The sequence below is a fragment of the Triturus cristatus genome, chromosome 12 (assembly GCF_964204655.1).
Source record: "Triturus cristatus chromosome 12, aTriCri1.1, whole genome shotgun sequence".
NCBI lineage: Eukaryota > Metazoa > Chordata > Amphibia > Caudata > Salamandridae > Triturus > Triturus cristatus.
The window spans coordinates 532,446,208-532,458,099 of record NC_140595.1 but is presented as its reverse complement, the minus strand read 5'-3'; positions in this window follow the sequence as shown (position 1 = coordinate 532,458,099).

Below are 11,892 nucleotides of genomic sequence, written 5' to 3'. Positions count from 1 at the left end.
TACCTCTTGATTCAGGTGTCATTTTTTCTTTCTCAACTGTATCTCTTATCGGAGAAACAACTGGTGTACTCTCATCTGGTTCTGGTCTATATGGAGGTGGTCTCTTGTAAATCATGTCATTTAAGACCTCATCCTCATACTCTCCATATCTTCTCATATCTGACTCAGGAACCCTTTCTGTCGAAGGAGCAGAAGCTTCAACTGTTCTCATTGGATATAATCCCTCTGTCATACTAGCATCTTGCCATCTTTTCATTCGATCATGATGTGTTTCACGATCATGTCTCCTCCCAAACATGTACCTGTAATACCCTCCAGATCTTTGCTTTTCTCGGTCATGAACTTCCTCTTCCCATTCCACTAAAGCCTCGAACTGCGTAGGTCTCGGCTTCGGGTCCAGATGTACCATCTTTTCCCGTAAATTTCTCAACACGGCCAAATTAAATGAACCATGTTCTGGAAATGCTAAAACACCATCTTCTTTAGTATACCTAACCCAATTCTGCAACCATATACAGGTATGTAATCCATATTTCGCAACCATGAAGGATGCAGGTGTTTTCGCTGGAGGTAGCAACTCGCCCTCTCTCGTTTTAACCTCTTTATCCTTAGTAAACCACTTTTTAACTTTTCCAAAGAACGTTTTTTTCTTTTTCTCTTCTTGGTAATACATTTTAGCGCTTACTAAAACTCTCTACTCTCTCCGTATTATAAATATACAATACGAGGTTTCTCAACCAATAGCAGCGCGACTCACACTAACGCACCAATCCTGGAGCGTTTACGTCACTAAACAGCTCTTCCAATCCCTGCGCGACCCACACTAACGCACCAATCCTAGCGCGAACCCTATTCTGATTCACTATCCAATCAGTGCGCGGACCTTCTGATGTCAACAGTCGCTGCAGTCTCTGTCTCCTGTCTCTGTCACTCGTCTACCCCTCCTTTACAAAAAACTCTCAGTAGACTTCGTGTGTCAAAATTTCTACAAAATCTATTAGTTACAACATAAAAACATCTCCATTGTCTGCTTCGCTAACCACAGAATAGTAAAAGAGAGTCTATTTCTCAAGAATCAACAACTTTCATACATCGCGTAACTGTTTCTTCTAGGACTTATCCAAAGAGTCTTACAGTCAATAAATGTATATGCATTCACGCACATTCATACGAGAAAAATATAGTACATGCACACAGAATCCTGCTTCTCGAGAACAGCACAATCTGTCTCTGTACAGAATTATAACTCAACAACTAAGCAGCTTACCTCTGCCCAGTTCCTCAAACAAGCTCAGAGAATACCTATTACTCCTCCCGCAATAAGCTTTAACGGAAATCCTTACGGATCCCTGGGACTTAAGACCAGAGTTTCACAGATAACCTTCACTATCATACACACTCCTTATATACCAGAAATATATCTAATAGTAACATACGACGATGTCACTGATTCCGAACCCAGACAATGTGAACGCGCAACTTCAATTGTCACACGTAATTCCTTACAATCCCGTCTTTCCCGAGAGCAGCATATACACCTTCTCTGCTCTACTACGGAACTGCTTCCACAGCTTCCAAGTTCCAGAAGCACTACATATAACTCAACATGACGACTTCAACATATAATATTAGTACATATATCAATAACATCAAAATAACTCAATAATCAATAAGCCAATATACAAGCAATCTTATCTTATCAGATCAAGACAACCATCTATAACCATCCTCTGCTACCAGAGAAATTGATAGAGATCAGGGTATCAAAAATATGCCCACTACCACAGATAGAGTAATCTCACAGTTACACGCACATACATTCATCATACGCTAGGGCCCATTTCACTAACATACGCTCAAATACTCTACCAGCAATAAACCTGTGGGAAGAAAACTCCTAAACCACCCTGCATCTATATCAAAGCGATAGAACCTGATTATAGTGGTTGTCCCTAAACATACTCTATAATCTATACAACAATAATCAAAAATGTACACAATAATTGACAAGAAAGAATATTCAACACCATGTTTAAAAGTTATATTGCTTTATCTAAAATTAGTCAAAGTAAATCAATCAGAATAAATCATTTCTCATAGTTACCTATTCTAACTAAGTGTCAGAACGGGTCAGGACCAGTCTCGCGGTAAAGTCTCTTGGGACAAAGTCCTCAGCATCGAACCTCAGCAACGCGTGAAGGTGGCCAAGAGAGTGGGGGGAGCCCTCCCTAAACTAACAGTCTTTATAGTGAAAAATACAATAGAAACACACATAAAGTTGGCTGAATAAACTGTATCTCTGAGCAGAACGAGAAGGAAGAAATGTAACTTTGCTACATCTGGAAATCTCCGCTCAGGAAAAGTCACAAGGCACAAACTACGGAACAGGAACCAAGGAAATAAAACATGTAACACATTTAATCCGATTTCTCCTCGGCCATCGAGCCACAGTTCAGAGTTTCCCTCTAAGGCTCCTTTGTCCTTTGAGAAAGCCAAGGACACTTTCACTTTTCTTGGAGTACACCCAAAGCTGCTGTCGTCCTCATGGAAAATTTCATAGAAGGACCATGGTCAGTTGTCTTCGACCTTTTTCCAGCAGGGGTCTCTCTTGCCACATCACAGAAATATTCACTCGAGGCCAGGCTCTCAAATCAACCATCATGGATTAGGCCTCCATAGGCCACAATAGACCATCTCAATTTAAAAGAAATAAAAACAACGTTACCACAACATAATGATTAAACAGTGTTAACCCCACTAATACCCTTATGTGTAAGCATTTATCTAGCTTTGCGACATAAAAAGCATTAATTCTGACAGCGTTTTGTGCTCAAAATAAATAGCACACAGCAACGTTTAAACATGAAAACTTGCACGTTATTGTAGATACATGAACAGCACAAATAAGCTAACCCTCATGTAACTTTCTCTTGTGTTAGGACAAACGGGTTGATTAGTAAAACATACTTGCACAAGACAAATAATTAATTGTTAATTATTAATAAATTAATAGAACGCATAGACATGCCAGAGCTTCAAAAGCCCCAGAATTTTCTAAAAGAAAACTCTGCTCCAGCAGTATCATCCGCAAACATTAATATCGGAGTAATAACTCCAGCAAGCTTCGGAGCATCAGTGGTAACACTAAGCATAGATTTGACTATCCCATTAATGTATAGGGAAAACAACGTAGGAGCCATGGTGCAGCCCTGCCGCACTCCCCGTTCAACCGGGAACTCTGTAGTGACCTCACCCGCTCCTCCCCACTGGATTTTAGCAAAATTAGCCCCGTGGAGCCTCTTTATCAAGGTCAAAATTTGTACGGGGAGCCCTAATTTGTCAAGGACTGCCCACAACCGATGGCGAGGCACAAGGTCAAAGGCAGCTCTCAAGTCCACAAAGGCTACATAGAGACTGCCTTTCCCCAAAGTAACTACTTTCCAGTGGAGTTGCACGAAACGGAAAACCTGGTCCAATGTGCTGGTTGACTTGCGAAAACCAGCTTGAAAGGGAGACAGAATCATATTATCTTCAGCCCACACTAAAAGCTGGTTCAGTATCATCCTCCCTATGATCTTCTGAATTGTATCGATCAAGCTGATTGGTCTGTAATTCCCAAGGAGGGTTCTGTCACCCTTCTTAAACACGGGGATTATGACAGCCCCCCCCCCCCAGGATTTAGGAACTGGGGCACCTACAGCAATAGCATTTGCCAATAAGGCGATATATTTACTCCAGGACTTTTTGTTATGAAGGAAGAGATCAGCTGGAATCCCATCAAGTCCTGGAGCTCGTCCAGCTGCTACAGATCCCAAAGCCATTAGTGCATCTTTAGTACTGAAAGGACCATCAGAGAAAAAAACAAGGGATTTCTCCCATGTAGGGATTGTCTGAGAGTCACATGCATATTGGGGTCTAAAATAGTTTACCCATTCTTCTTGCGAAACATGGTTTAAGGGTCTGTCAGGTAACCCACCCCTGCCCCACTTAATGATATTCCAAAATAGTCGTGTGTACCTAGCATCACTAGCATCCTTTAGGTCAGACCAATAGAGCTCGTCCCAGTTCTTTTTAGCCAAGCCTATGCATTTTTTATATAAATGACGGGCTTCCCTTACGTAATTAGTACTACCACTGGAAAGAGCTGAGACTAGATTAGTTCTAGCTTTCTTGCAATCACTGTTATACCATCGTAAACGCTTTGGGGGGGGGGTCTTTTACCTTTCCTAATTGGTTTGAGAAAAAACCTGCGTAATCCCTCAAAGAATGTTTCGTGGAGATCAGTGATTGGCGAGATACCTGGGTCAGTGATCCCACGGCTCTTGATCTCCAGTATAACTTTGGACAGCAGATTATCAATGCTATCAATTGCCTTTTCATTAGTCTTAATCGCGCTCCACTTAAGCCTACGCATGTCATTAGAGGGGAATACTTCAGGTAGCGTGGAATTCACCTCCACTGCATTGGTGCTACCATTCTTCCACAAATGATGCGTTACACATAGAGGGTTATGGTCACTTTCTGGTCTAAGTTCAACTACCATATCTTTTACGAATTGCCATAACCTCGTACTACAAAGGACGTAGTCAATTCTACTCCTATGACGGCCATTGGCGAAGGTGTAGGCCCCTTCCTTGTCCCCCAAAGTTCGTCCATTCAATGCCCTCAGGCCTTTTTCATAGCAGAGGGCATTAACCTGCACTGCAACCTCTGACCAGCGTTTGATTGGGTCCATGTCAAGTCCAGGGATGCCCCATAGCTGATCTTCCTCGGGGTCAAATCCCCAACAAGAATCTGATTTAAAAAGTGGTTCAAAAGTTACATTCAGATACCCCGCGGCCAGCACTCCCCTCTCACATGAGTGCTGAGCAATAAGGGAATCCAATGTAACCAAAGTCCGGGACCTTGTCCCGTTGGTCCCTCTCAGATACAGATTATAGATATCCACATCACCCACTGAACCCAGGGATAATCTGACTAATTGGATATCGGGGGACCCAGTATTGATCTCTTTTGCCACCGAAAATAATTCTTGGCGAACCCACGTTGTTAAACCGCCCATAGGACGCCCTTTGGGTCCCTTAGATGCGGGGACATGAAAGTTCAAGAAACCCGGAAGAAGCTGAGGCTCACAGGACCAAGTCTCCTGAAAGAGGCAGACATCAAAGTTGCCAATGAATTGAACCCACTCTGGGGAGTCCATTTTTGTCTTCAGGCCGGCAACATTCCATGAAATCATTGAGCCCACTCCTGCTCCTGATGGGTTAATCTGATGGGTAGTGCTAGAGGTTCTATCTTGATGGTTGGAATACTCTAAATACGTGGGGGGGGAGAAATCAACTTCATCCATTCTGGCCATGGGCACAGCTCCAACTGCTGTGGCATCCCTTAAGGTCTGGGATTCTGGTCAATCAAAATAATCTAAATTCCAGTTGGGATTGTGATAATCGGGATGGGGAATAATGATTTCTGGCAACATTTTCGACTCTCCCCAATGATGAGTAAATTTATCAGCCTGGTAAATGGCCGAGTTATAAAAATAACCCAGGTCATGCACCCCTATCCCCGATTGATCCCCGGAAAGTGAGTCATCACAGATAGAACGCACTATGCGTCTATCTTGGAAGTTAACGACTATAGAATCACCCTCAACATCTTTTGGTCTTGTTCCGACCCAGCAGACCCTTCTGGCAAACAAGATTTTCCCATTCAACCCAACAGGAATGGGTCTGTTTTTATTTAACCATAAGGTTACTTTATTTTTAAGTTCAAGGTAAGATTCAGTCTTGCCATCTTTTAATTCCGGGACGCCAGTTAGTACTGCTACGTAAGGAAGAGAAGCTGGTGGAAGATAGATATGGGCATTTGGAGATTTCGCAGGATTAGTATAAGTAGAACTGCTTGGACCGTCCTTCGTACCCTTATTTGCCCTATTAAGGTTCTCCCTGATATCATTACCCCCAGATTTTCTTCTAGTAGGACCTGTCCGTGGATTAGTGTGGCTAGCATTAGCTGGAACAATAGGAGGGTCAGTTCCTGGTCTGTCTCTAATGGTTGCAACAGGGTCGACAACAGGGATAGATGTAGTAATTGTTGTGGGTACTGCCATATCTGTTTGGTTAGAATTAGAATTGGCTCTCTCTCGTGTTGCAACTTTAATGACATTTTTCAGGGAACAAAAATTATCAAGCATCGTCTGCTCAAGGCGTTCAACTTTTATGTTAATCAATTTAACCCTCTCAATCAGGGGGAGTAATAGTGAACGCACCGTCAGTTCAATTTGACTAATCATCCCATCGGATTGTAGCTGATCAGGGGATTTCTTCTTGCCCACCCCATTAGTTTCACAGTCCCTCAGAGATGAAGTACGAGAAACATTATTTGGAATATCAATTTTTTTAGAAAGTTTCGGCTGCCTCCCACCTTGGGTATCCCCGGTCCTTTTCCTTTTAGGATTAGCCATGCCTTTAGCTTTCTTACTAGCCCGTGTCTGGGGATAAATTACTTCAGGTCTTGTAGAATTTTCTTCTACAGGCACGACCTCACCAGAGGCCTCGAAAGTCCCTATGCTATTTCGGATCATAACGGGACTTTCCTCAAGGTCCCCCAGCTGGGAGGAGTTATCCACCACAGGTCCATCGGGTCTAATAGGAGATTTAACTAACGCTAGAGGTCCCATAGATGAACGTCTTGTCATTAATGGTTCAGTTGAAAGCCGCCGCTCAGTTATAGCAATTTCATGCTCTAGGACTGAGACGGCCCGCGTTATAAACTGGTCTAAGGTGCCAGTTACGGTCCCACCCCCCCCCCGTACGTTTGCCCTTCCCCGCCATTACCCAATCTGTAGTTAGAGTACGGATCAAGGAACTACTTTAAAATGTTAGACTATGATGGAAAAAGTGGAGTAAAGCTAGATTAAACTGGAAAATATAATATAAAACAATTATGTAGCCGTAATAATAGGCATAAAGTTACATCCGTGTATACAAATGTAAAACCCACAGGATTCACGAAATATGACTCTGTAAAAACAATTAACCATAAAAAGAGAGAACAAGTTTGCGCCCTCTACAGGTTTTATACACAAGCAAATCACAGCCCCAGAGTCAAAGCACGTAGGGATAACAAGCCCCGTGTTGGTCACAGTACCTTTGCAGATGAAAACCAAAGCTAAGAGGGGGGGCCCAGCCCTGCCTCTTCCTGGCGATGACGGGCGCGAGACGGGCCCGCCCTTGGCCCGGGCTTCGCCCGGGCTCCGCCCGCGCGCGTCCCGCGCTGCTGTATGCCCTCGCTGCCTTTGAGGGCTCCAGGCGCCACCTCCGTGATGCGGATGCTGTGCGCGTCAACGAGACTTCTGGGGATTGGAGTTCCCAGGGTGCGAGAATGCCGTTCACCTCACGGCGCGATTACGGACAGAACAGCCGTTCCCCTCACGGCAACGCTACAACAGGAGTCCTCCCAGCCGTCGGATTAATCACCAACAGGTTGTGAGCGCGTGAAGTTGTATGCCTGAAGGACTCCTGTGGGAGTCCCGCGTATCCAACTGTCCGGAAAGCTATCAATTTTTAAGATTAATTTCTCAAAAACTACTGAACAGATTTACGCAAAATCACAGAAAGCAGCTTTCTGAGTAAAGATCTAGCTGTCTGCCAAATTTGGTGTTGATAGCACAGAGTTGGGGCAAAATAATGTGGTTCAACCTTTTCTTACCATCAAGTTCAGGGTTAAACCCCCTTCCCGTGATGGCTTCCGAGTCGATCATGCTTACGATGACGGATGTTTGCCACCGTGTTTTGAACCAGGAGCTTTTTCATCATCATAAGTTAAATCACAATAACAGTTCTAAGTTCAGTCAATAATGAGAGTTTTAAAAGAGTATATCTCAATAACAGTTTAGTCATATTCCTTTTATTCTTGTTATTCAGATTAGTCAATACATTCAAGTAAGTTTACAGAAATCTCATAAAAATGTGGTTAGAACAAATCATCAAATAGTGCTTCAAGCATGTTACGTAAAGGAAATGTTCCATGTTCTAAAGAACAGGACCAGATTTAGAGTTAGTAAAGCTCATGAAGAGTCAAAGGATACGAGTGAGATCAAGAGAGCATAAAGCTCAAAATCCAATTAAAGCAGTCGAACTTCCCTTGAAGAGTAGTTCATGAAAATCAGCCAGGTCTCAATAATTCAAGAAAAAGCATACAGATGCAGTAGCAATCTGTCAAAATCAAGCTTCAAAAATATGCCAAAGCAGCAGCAGCAGTAGCTACAACCATCAAAAAGGGACAAGGGAAAGGTCTCTGGAAATATCTGTATGGAAAAGTGATTTAAATAATGGCTCTGACCCTAACTAGGAACACGCGCTGATAAAAAAAGGCAAAAGCAATGTTGCAAAATGTGTAGCAGGTCTTCCTTTCCCACGAAATAACATATAGCTTGCAAAGTTTTTTTACAAAATGTATTACAAATATCTTACGTATGTAGTGTTCCAATAGGCATCAAGCACAGTTTAACCTTTTAATGTTTCGTCACTTAAACAATGAACCATGCTAAAGAAGAGAAACATCAATTTGCAAAAATATTGTTTAGTAATGCATTTCATTAACACGAACAAGATTTTGTTTTAATTTGCAACACTTCTATTCAAGCGGTATTTGGAATTTGGGGCAAATAGGAAGTTTTGTTATCACAATCAGATATTTATTAGCAAAATGTAATGCATTTGTTAAACCAGAACATTTTGCAGTTATGACGAATATTTCTAAGCATGTCACATTAAGGTCAGGGCTCTAAATTCCATTGTGCACATTTCAACACTGTTGAGTTCACTTGGACTCTGGAGGCCTGACTTGGCAAGCAAGAGAGACCTATTAAAATATTTTCTCAGGGTCTTGAGAGCCCCAGAATACTCACTCACATTCCAATTGAGGAATATTTTTGAGGAGGAGGGCTCCCCGTGGCAAATCGGGCTCGGTCAGGCAATTGGCAGCTTTAAGATCAACTTGGAAAGCCTGTACTCTCTTGACATTCCTTTATCACCCACTAGTAATCTCATTTGAAAAAGACTTTGCAAACTGGCACCCCAGCTCCATCATAGCGTCACTGGATGCGTCTTACATCTTGGAGAAAGCACAACTTTATTTACAGGTAGGGTGACCAACTGGCATTGGTGCAAATTCAGGACGGTGAGTGTAAAAATTCAGGACAAAGGGTCAAAATTCAGGACACAAATTCAGGACAAGAGGTCAAAATTCAGGACAAAACTTCAGGACAATAGGTAAGTTTTACAGACACAGCAGAGGAGGTCGCGCAATAGTAAATAAGTAAGCCCACATATTCAACCATTTGCAAACCTATCCATCATGTATCCTTCCATCTATCATTTCACTCATCCATCCCTTCATCCATCCTTTCACTCATCCATCCATCATGCATCCACCCTTTCACCCTATCCATCTGTACACTCATCCATCCACTCTTCTACCCATCCATCCATTCACTCATCCATCCAGCCATTTACCCTTTTACCCATCCAGCCAGCCTTTCACTTACTCATCCATCCATCCACCCAGTCACTCATCCTTCCACCCATCCACCCTTTCAGTCATCCATCCATCCTCCCTTTCTCCATCGACCCTTTCACTTAGCCATCCTTCCTCCATCCATCCACCCATCCATCTACTCATCCACTCATGAATCCATCCGTTGACCCTATCACTCATCCATCCTTTCTCTCATCCATCTATCCTTTCACTCCTTCACTCATCTATTCATCCTTTTGTCCATCTACCCTCCCTTTCACTCACTCATCCATCCTTACATCCACCCTTTCACTCATCCGTCCATCCATTCACCCTTGCACTTATCAATTCATCAATCCATTCATCATTTCACTCATCCATCCACCCACTCACTCACTCATCATCCACCTTTTCACTCATCCATCTTTTCACTCGTCCATCCACCCTTTTACCGATCCAGCTACCCTTCCACCCATACATCCAGCTATTTACCTTTTCTCTCATCCATTCTTCCACTCACTCATCAATCCATCCATCCATCCTCTCTCATTCTCCATCTATTCAATCTTTCATTCATCCATTCACCCTTTCACTAATTCATCCAGCCATCCACCCATCCCTTCACTTACTCACTCGCCCACCTTTTCATATTAATTTTGAGCTGAGCCTCTTTGAGAAGAGGCCCATCAAGAACTTCACCCTCGCTGCTGGAGCCATTCCAGGACTGGGGCAGAATCCACCCAGGGTGGAGACAGGATCCACCACAAGGGGGACAGGAGCCATCACAGGCGGGGGTGGGGGGGGACAGAAGCCACCACATGGGGGGACAGGAGCCATCACTGGGGGGGCGGGGCAGGAGCCATCACAAGAGGGGGAACAGAATCCACCAGGGTGGGCACCGGGTGGGTATGCAGTATTCAAGTATCATCTTGGCCCCTCCAGGGTGGGGCAGGGCTCCTCACCTCCTCCTGGACAAGACAACCAGAAGACAGGCTCTCTTTCCAAAATGTTAGTTTTGCCACCCCCCACTGTGATGTACAATACTTAAAGGAGATACTTCAAGAGAACTGATTTAACGGATTGTCCACCATACTTTGTTAATCAGTGTGGGTGCGATTGTGCCATTTCTTTATTTTATTACATTATAGACTGCATGTTTGAAGAACCTTTGCTTACAATTTAGTGACAGTAATTAAGCTCTGTGAAGAGAACCACCTGCTGCCTCGGTGTGATCAGGGCGGTTCTATGATGTTTGGGGCCCTGGGCAGAAAGGGAATGTGTGAGGCCCCTTTAAATTGCAGAGACATGATGCATTCAGGGCTGTTTGCATCTGAATAGATGCCCCTGCTCCTGAAGCTGCAGCCCCTCCCTCTCAGTCACCTTCAAGCACCTCTTAACAGCTCATCAAGGGCTGAAGGTGTGAGGGTTGCCACCCCGCTGTGCCTCTCCAATGCTGCTGGGATCTGAGCTTTGGTACTGCATCGGAGTCTGTTACACCCGACCTCAACAGCATCGGAGTCTGTTACACCCGACCTCAACAGCATCGGATTCAAGCAGGGAGATGGGTGGAAGCTGTGCCGGTTTTAGGGTGGTGCGACCTGTGCCTGGTTAAAATTACGGACAAATGGCGTCCGTTAAAGAATCCTTCACGGACAACGGACAGACGGCCGAAATTACGGACTGTCCGTGAAATTTACGGACGGTTGGTCACCCTATTCACAGGATACCCTGACGGGTCAGGCTCGCAGAAAGATCCTTTACATGAGACTGTCCGCTTTACGAATCTCAGACTTTAACCCAACCTGGGTACGCAAAGGGGACGCTGTCTCGTGCAGGCTATGCTTGTATCGCAAAGGAACCTGGCTGCTTCTACTGTGCTACTGCCCCAAACTGATTGACAAATGACGTCGCCTGCATCGCCCTATATTCAGGGCAAAGGGAGTTAGGACTTGCAGGGAGACCTCAGGTTTGCGCTTCAGAGAAAATATGGCATGAAACCGAGCCAGATTGGGGAAGTTTATGAATCCTATTAGTCTAGCACTTACGGAGTCTCCATAGATTAACTCCAGACGCTGATTGGCTAGCACAGCGCATTTTAGCATTTTAAATTTGCATTCAGCACTTTATCCTTACTATGTTATAGTATATTATCTCTCTTTCACGTCTAGATGGTGTGCATCGTAAAGGCTCACTTTATTACCTGTTTTAAACAATTCCGGATTTTTAAGTTTTTATTGGTTTAGGATACCTCACGTAGGTGCATACAGCAAGGGTCCATCTAGGTATTTGGTTGGAAATAGTTCTGGAATTTTAAATAATTGTACAAGAGTGTAAACTCATGTTAACAAAGAGTAGGCATCTTCCTTTGTTGTT